Below are 6,000 nucleotides of genomic sequence, written 5' to 3' on the forward strand. Positions count from 1 at the left end.
CTTTACATTTGTCCACGCTTCTCTCTCATTATCTTGTATCGTGTTTTGTTCACTTTCTCTTTTCTCTTATCTTTCTACCTCATTTTGTAAAATATCCATTACCTCCTTCATCCTCATTTCTTTCCTCCGGGTGTCCACTTTAAACAATTAACAATCTTTTGATGTTACCCACGTGTACTTGAAGTGAACCTAACCTCCGTGCCCCCACCAGGGTGAGCACACGGCAACGGGATATGCTATTGACATATTCTGAACATTGCCGCCCGTTTCTTTGACTAGCTCAAATACAATGCGATTGCGCCGTAATCTTGTAATCTTAGATTCATCTTACTCTCTGTACAACTCTCATGATAATGACATCTTAGACGGGTTGGGTGAAGGAAGAGATGAGAGGACTTATTAATACATGATAGAAATGCCTAATTTTTAAAGCCGAAAATTGTATTTTTCATCGTAAAAAACAGGGTGAATAGAAAGATAGAAACTAATTTCAACATGATCAAGATTAGGTGTCGATTAGGTGGATGTTATATAATGGATGTTATACCTAGCGTATGCCAATGTAAATAAACAATTGCAACGCTGAGTTCTTAATCCTATTTCCTGGTACAAAAATCATTTTATTAACAACAAAAATGATTCTCCATATAAAAACATTGATTTCCTTAATCATTTTGTGCTTTTAACAAAAGTACAGGTTTGATCGAGATTGAAACCACGTGATCTGACTTGATTCCAAGTGCTCCCCAAAACTTCCCATTTCCAAGGGAAATGGTCCCTCACTGACCCTCATATAATTTATCTATACTTTATTTTCTCGTATCATTTATGGATTGATTATTCATGCAGTCCAACACAAACAATGTTTATGAATTAGTTTTAGTGATTGTATAAAACAGATATCCGATACCCTGATATCGATTCAAGATATGTAACCGACATAAAACTCAACACGTCTTCTCGCGGAGAAAGCTGTATAATATAGAAAGTAATATAGATTTCAAATCGGACGGGCTATCTCTTGGAAATCACACTCTAAAATTTGATACGATCTCGAGAAGATCTCAGACATAGATGTTGCAAATATCTAAGGATCGTAAAAAGGAATCCACGGTACGATTTCAAGATGTCCATATTAAAACCACGACATGAACACTTTATGGTATTGCGCTTTTGGTGTCACAAACAAAATTGATATTTGCATAAGGCCAATATCCCCCTTTTTACCTCTAGATTGCTTTATTTCGAATCCAGAAAGGCCTCGCTGACGATAATTAACTGAAACTTGAATCAAGAAACTCGAGTTATTTGTACCAAGCAACGAATGAAGAGCAGGCACAACAAGTACGATAATTACATTCTGGACGATTTTTGAAATTAAATTGCGTTCTTGTGCTCTCATTTTCCGAAGATTGGGGATATTTCATTTCGCGCGGTCGATTTTTAAGAAGAAGAAAAAAAGTGGGATGTCACTTCGTCTAACAGCAAATTGGCAACGCAATGCTTAATTTCCTTTCAGGTTTATTTGTATTTGGCTTCCACTTTTAACGTGAATCGTATAAATTGTGAACTCGCTAATCATCACTATGAGTTGGAATACAGACATAATAAAGGCCCTCACTTTGTCTTTACTTTGCCCTTGTTAATAATGTCTGTAAATTCTCGTGATTTTCGGGGTCTCCAGATTTGTATTACGGATTTCAGATGAAAACTCTAATCAGACATAATTGCCTCTATTCTATACTACCCGTGACACCTGTTACCAAAAAGTATGATTGTGAACTAAAGGTTTACATTAGTAGTTCCTAATGTCAATACCATTTTAGCTGTTAAATATGGAAAGGTTCGTAATTCTCAACACAATTTCACAATATTATATAATTCATGCGCGTAATAACCTAAGTAACTAAAAGACTACATCAAAAAGATTTTTTTATATATGACTATCATGATTACGCATATGATAATTTAATTTCATGAACGTTTTCACGTGACAAGAAAATGAAGCGGATAATGTTATGAAAATTGAAAATGTATTAAGGGAATCAATGATGAGGGAAAATATTTGCATGGGAATAATTACACATGGCTCATGTGTTCCTGTATCTTGTGAGTTATTTATATATATACAAACAAATGAAAATATGTGTAAATAAATCCTTGGAGACCGCCTTGGATAATGTTTTGTAGCATACCAGAAAGAAATATGAGAGAAAAGAGCAGGGGAATTTAAAATTAAGAATAAAAATGTCGCAAATGAATACAAAAATAACTTGACATATACATTGGAAATATTTGAATCTATTGGGGGTAACAATTAAACCTACAGAAAACTCTTCACTGGTTGCCCCTGAAGGAACGCATTTTCTTTAAAATCCTTCTTTTAATTTTGCTATCTGGTCAATGGAACTTTCCCCATTTACAATAAACCTTTGATGTATAATTACCAACCCTCAAGAACCTTACGGTCCTCATCATCTAATCTCCTACAAATTCCAGTTGCTAAGAAATCATGCGGGGGAACGGGCCTTTGCTCATGCAGGGCCTAACCTGTGGAATTCTCTTCCACAGAGTTTGAAAACCCAGACATCAGTGACCACCTTCAAGGGCAACCTGAAAGCATATCTGTCAAAGAATGCATGCTTTCTGATAGACATATACTTTATTGTTCAGACATGTATTATATGTAAAAATAGCTTTTGTTGTTTTTCTGCACTGAAGCGCCTTGAGCATCTAATCAAGATGGAAAGTGCGTTAAATCTTATGCATTATTATTATTATTATTAAAAGGCGATAAGTTTCGTATAACCCAAAACCCTACACATGTGTTTATGTCGTTTCTTTTTTGTTCCTTTTTTTTACTTAGAATATGAAACCTTATTTAAAAGGAAAAAAAGATGATTTGTGAATATGTGAATAGATCAGCACGTGTATTGCCTACGGACAGCCTCTCTGGTGTCTATGTTGCTCTTCGAGGGAGACATGTGATCGGTAACATTCGATATCGCCAGTTGGACTGCAATCAGGTGCCGTGGCCGAGTGGTCTAAGGCGCCTGGCTATACATAAAAAATCCGGGTTCGATCCCCGGCCGCGGTACCTATGCCTGTGAGCAAGGCATTTAATGTGCAATGCTCTTTTATCCTGCTTTCAAATAAATGGAAATGCTATAGGCATTATTGAAAAAAAAATCATTACCCATTAGCTGAAGATAGGGGACAAATGCGCTGCAGTGGTGTCTATAACAACGGCTACCTTGGACCTGTGATTGAGGACATCTGGGTTGAGGGATTATTAAGTCGAGGAATTATTGGGCTGACTGATTACTGTCCATCTTCTATAATGTTGAACGACTGGTTATCCTAAAGCATGAAGCCTACTGTAGGATTGATTTAATATAAATCCATTCAAACTCCATTATATCCAAAGATCTTCTTCATATTGGCACTCCTTGTCTTGATCCATTATGTGATTTTTACCCTTTAATCTGGCATTCTTCAATCATCTTCTTACTTTCTTTTGATCTCATCTCCGTCTGTTCTTCTCGCAGTTTTTTTTAAACAGTATCTCTGTTCCACATCTTACTCTTTCTCTCTATCTCTCATCTGTAATCACATCTCTGGTCATTTCTTTCCTTTCTATTCTGTTTATTTGTCCCTAATCCTTCCTTCTTGCTCTCTCCTTTTCTTACATATTTTTCTATAAAAAAAAAGAAACACGATATATATTTCTTTTAACAATATACATCTCCAAATATGCAAACAAATATGGAATTGATTAAATGAGCTGCAATCGATTCGAATAGACACCCCGTCCGATGAAATAATAATAAAGACAAGTTTTGGGAGAAGTTTTTCAATCAGTCTCATCTCCGTCTGTTCTTCTCGCAGTTTTTTTTAAACAGTATCTCTGTTCCACATCTTACTCTTTCTCTCTATCTCTCATCTGTAATCACATCTCTGGTAATTTCTTTCCTTTCTATTCTGTTTATTTGTCCCTAATCCTTCCTTCTTGCTCTCTCCTTTTCTTACATATTTTTCTAAAAGAAAAAAGAAACACTGATATATATTTCTTTTAACAATATACATCTCCAAATATGCGAACAAATATGGAATTGATTAAATGAGCTGCAATCGATTCGAATAGACACCCCGTCCGATGAAATAATAATAAAGACAAGTTTTGGGAGAAGTTTTTCAATCAGTCAATAAGATGACTCTTTAAGACATACATGTACATGTAAAGAAGAACCCCCAACATCTACAATCACAAAACACACACTCCCATAATACACTACACACGTACGCACGCACACCTGCAAATACCCATATACACCCCACCACCATGACTACACACACATTTGTCATCCAATTTAAGGACGTTCCACAGTTATGTTTGTGCGCATCATGATCTGCGCATATTTTACACTCTTCGCGCTGACGTCACAATGGATAAACTGGTGATTAATCAGCTGTAGGTAGAGCTGATTTTTATGAAGCTAATAAACTGGAATTATTCCATGGACCATTTTTTTTATTCCTCTACAATTTCAAAATAGTTTCTCTGTAGTGCCGCAAAGTTTGATGAATATGACCCCGAGTTTGAATAAATGGAAAAGAGGTTCGGAATTTTTCCTAACCTGATAGATACAAAGCTTTTGGCGGGTTTTCGGGTGTTTTAAGAAGCAAATTTGCTCTAATAAGAGTGCTGATAGTTTGAAAACAAGCACATGAACCCATATTTTTTTTATGTTTGCACCTCTTAGGTATACCTTCCTCTACAACTTTGCAAAGTTTGGTGAAAATGACATAGGTTTTGACTAAAGTGCAGCATTTCTTTTACTTCTCAAGTTTGTTATTGAAATTTGAAATTTTTGAGGTTGAGTATCTTTCCCGCAATTTCTAAGAACTGAGAGTGTTGTTAGACTTCAATGAGCAAACAATTGACAGCAATATAAATCAATTATCCATCTTACGGATACAATTATTAATCTTATTGCAAAATTTGATGAAATCTTTATAGATTTTGAATGATTAATAGAGCTTTAACTGTTTAAACTCATTGTTGTGATCTCGTGAGGTCTAAAAATGCCAAATTCTTTTGGATGCGCAATTTTTAAGAACATCATCCATTTTGGGTTAACTTTGAAGCTCTATAGCAAAAAATCAAGCACATGGACCCATGTAAATTTGTGTATATTTGAAATATTCAGGTGCTAAAGTATCTATGTGCAAAGTATGATGAAAATGACATGGATTTTCAATGTTTGGGAGCAAGACTATACGGAACCATTCGCATTTTAGACGGTATTAACAGACTTTTGCTTGTTTTCGGCGCATTTTGGGCTGTTTCAAGCCAACCCGCAATGCTTTCGGGACACTGATAATTTGAAAATGAGCACATGGACCCCATAGTTTAAATATCTTAACTTCTTCAGAATATATTCCTCTACAAATCTAGAGAGTATGATGAAAATGACATGGATTTTGAATGTTAGGGAGCAAAACTATACGGAACCATTTGCATTTTTAGAGGGTATATATAGACTTCTGCACGTTTTCGGCGCATTTTAGGTGCATTTCAATATTTTCAAGCCAACTCGCAACACTTTAGACACTGGTAGTTTAAAAACGAGCACATGGACCCCATATTTTTGATATTTTAATGCCTTTAGAATGTATTCCATTACAAATCTAGAGAGTATGATGAAAATGACATGGATTTTGAGTGTTTGGGAGCAAAACTACGGAACCATTCGCATTTTAGACGGTATTATTAGACTTTGCACGTTTTCGGCGCATTTTAGGTGGATTTCAATACTTTTAAGTCAAATCTCAACACTTTGGACACTGATAGTCTAAAAACGAGCACATGGACCCCATATTTTTAACATTTTAATGTCTTTAGAATATATTCTTCTACAAATCTAGAGAGTATGATGAAAATGACATGGATTTTGAATGTTCGGTGGCAAAACTACGGAACCATTCGCATTTTAGACG

This window comes from Lytechinus pictus, chromosome 5, assembly GCF_037042905.1.
Source record: "Lytechinus pictus isolate F3 Inbred chromosome 5, Lp3.0, whole genome shotgun sequence".
NCBI lineage: Eukaryota > Metazoa > Echinodermata > Echinoidea > Temnopleuroida > Toxopneustidae > Lytechinus > Lytechinus pictus.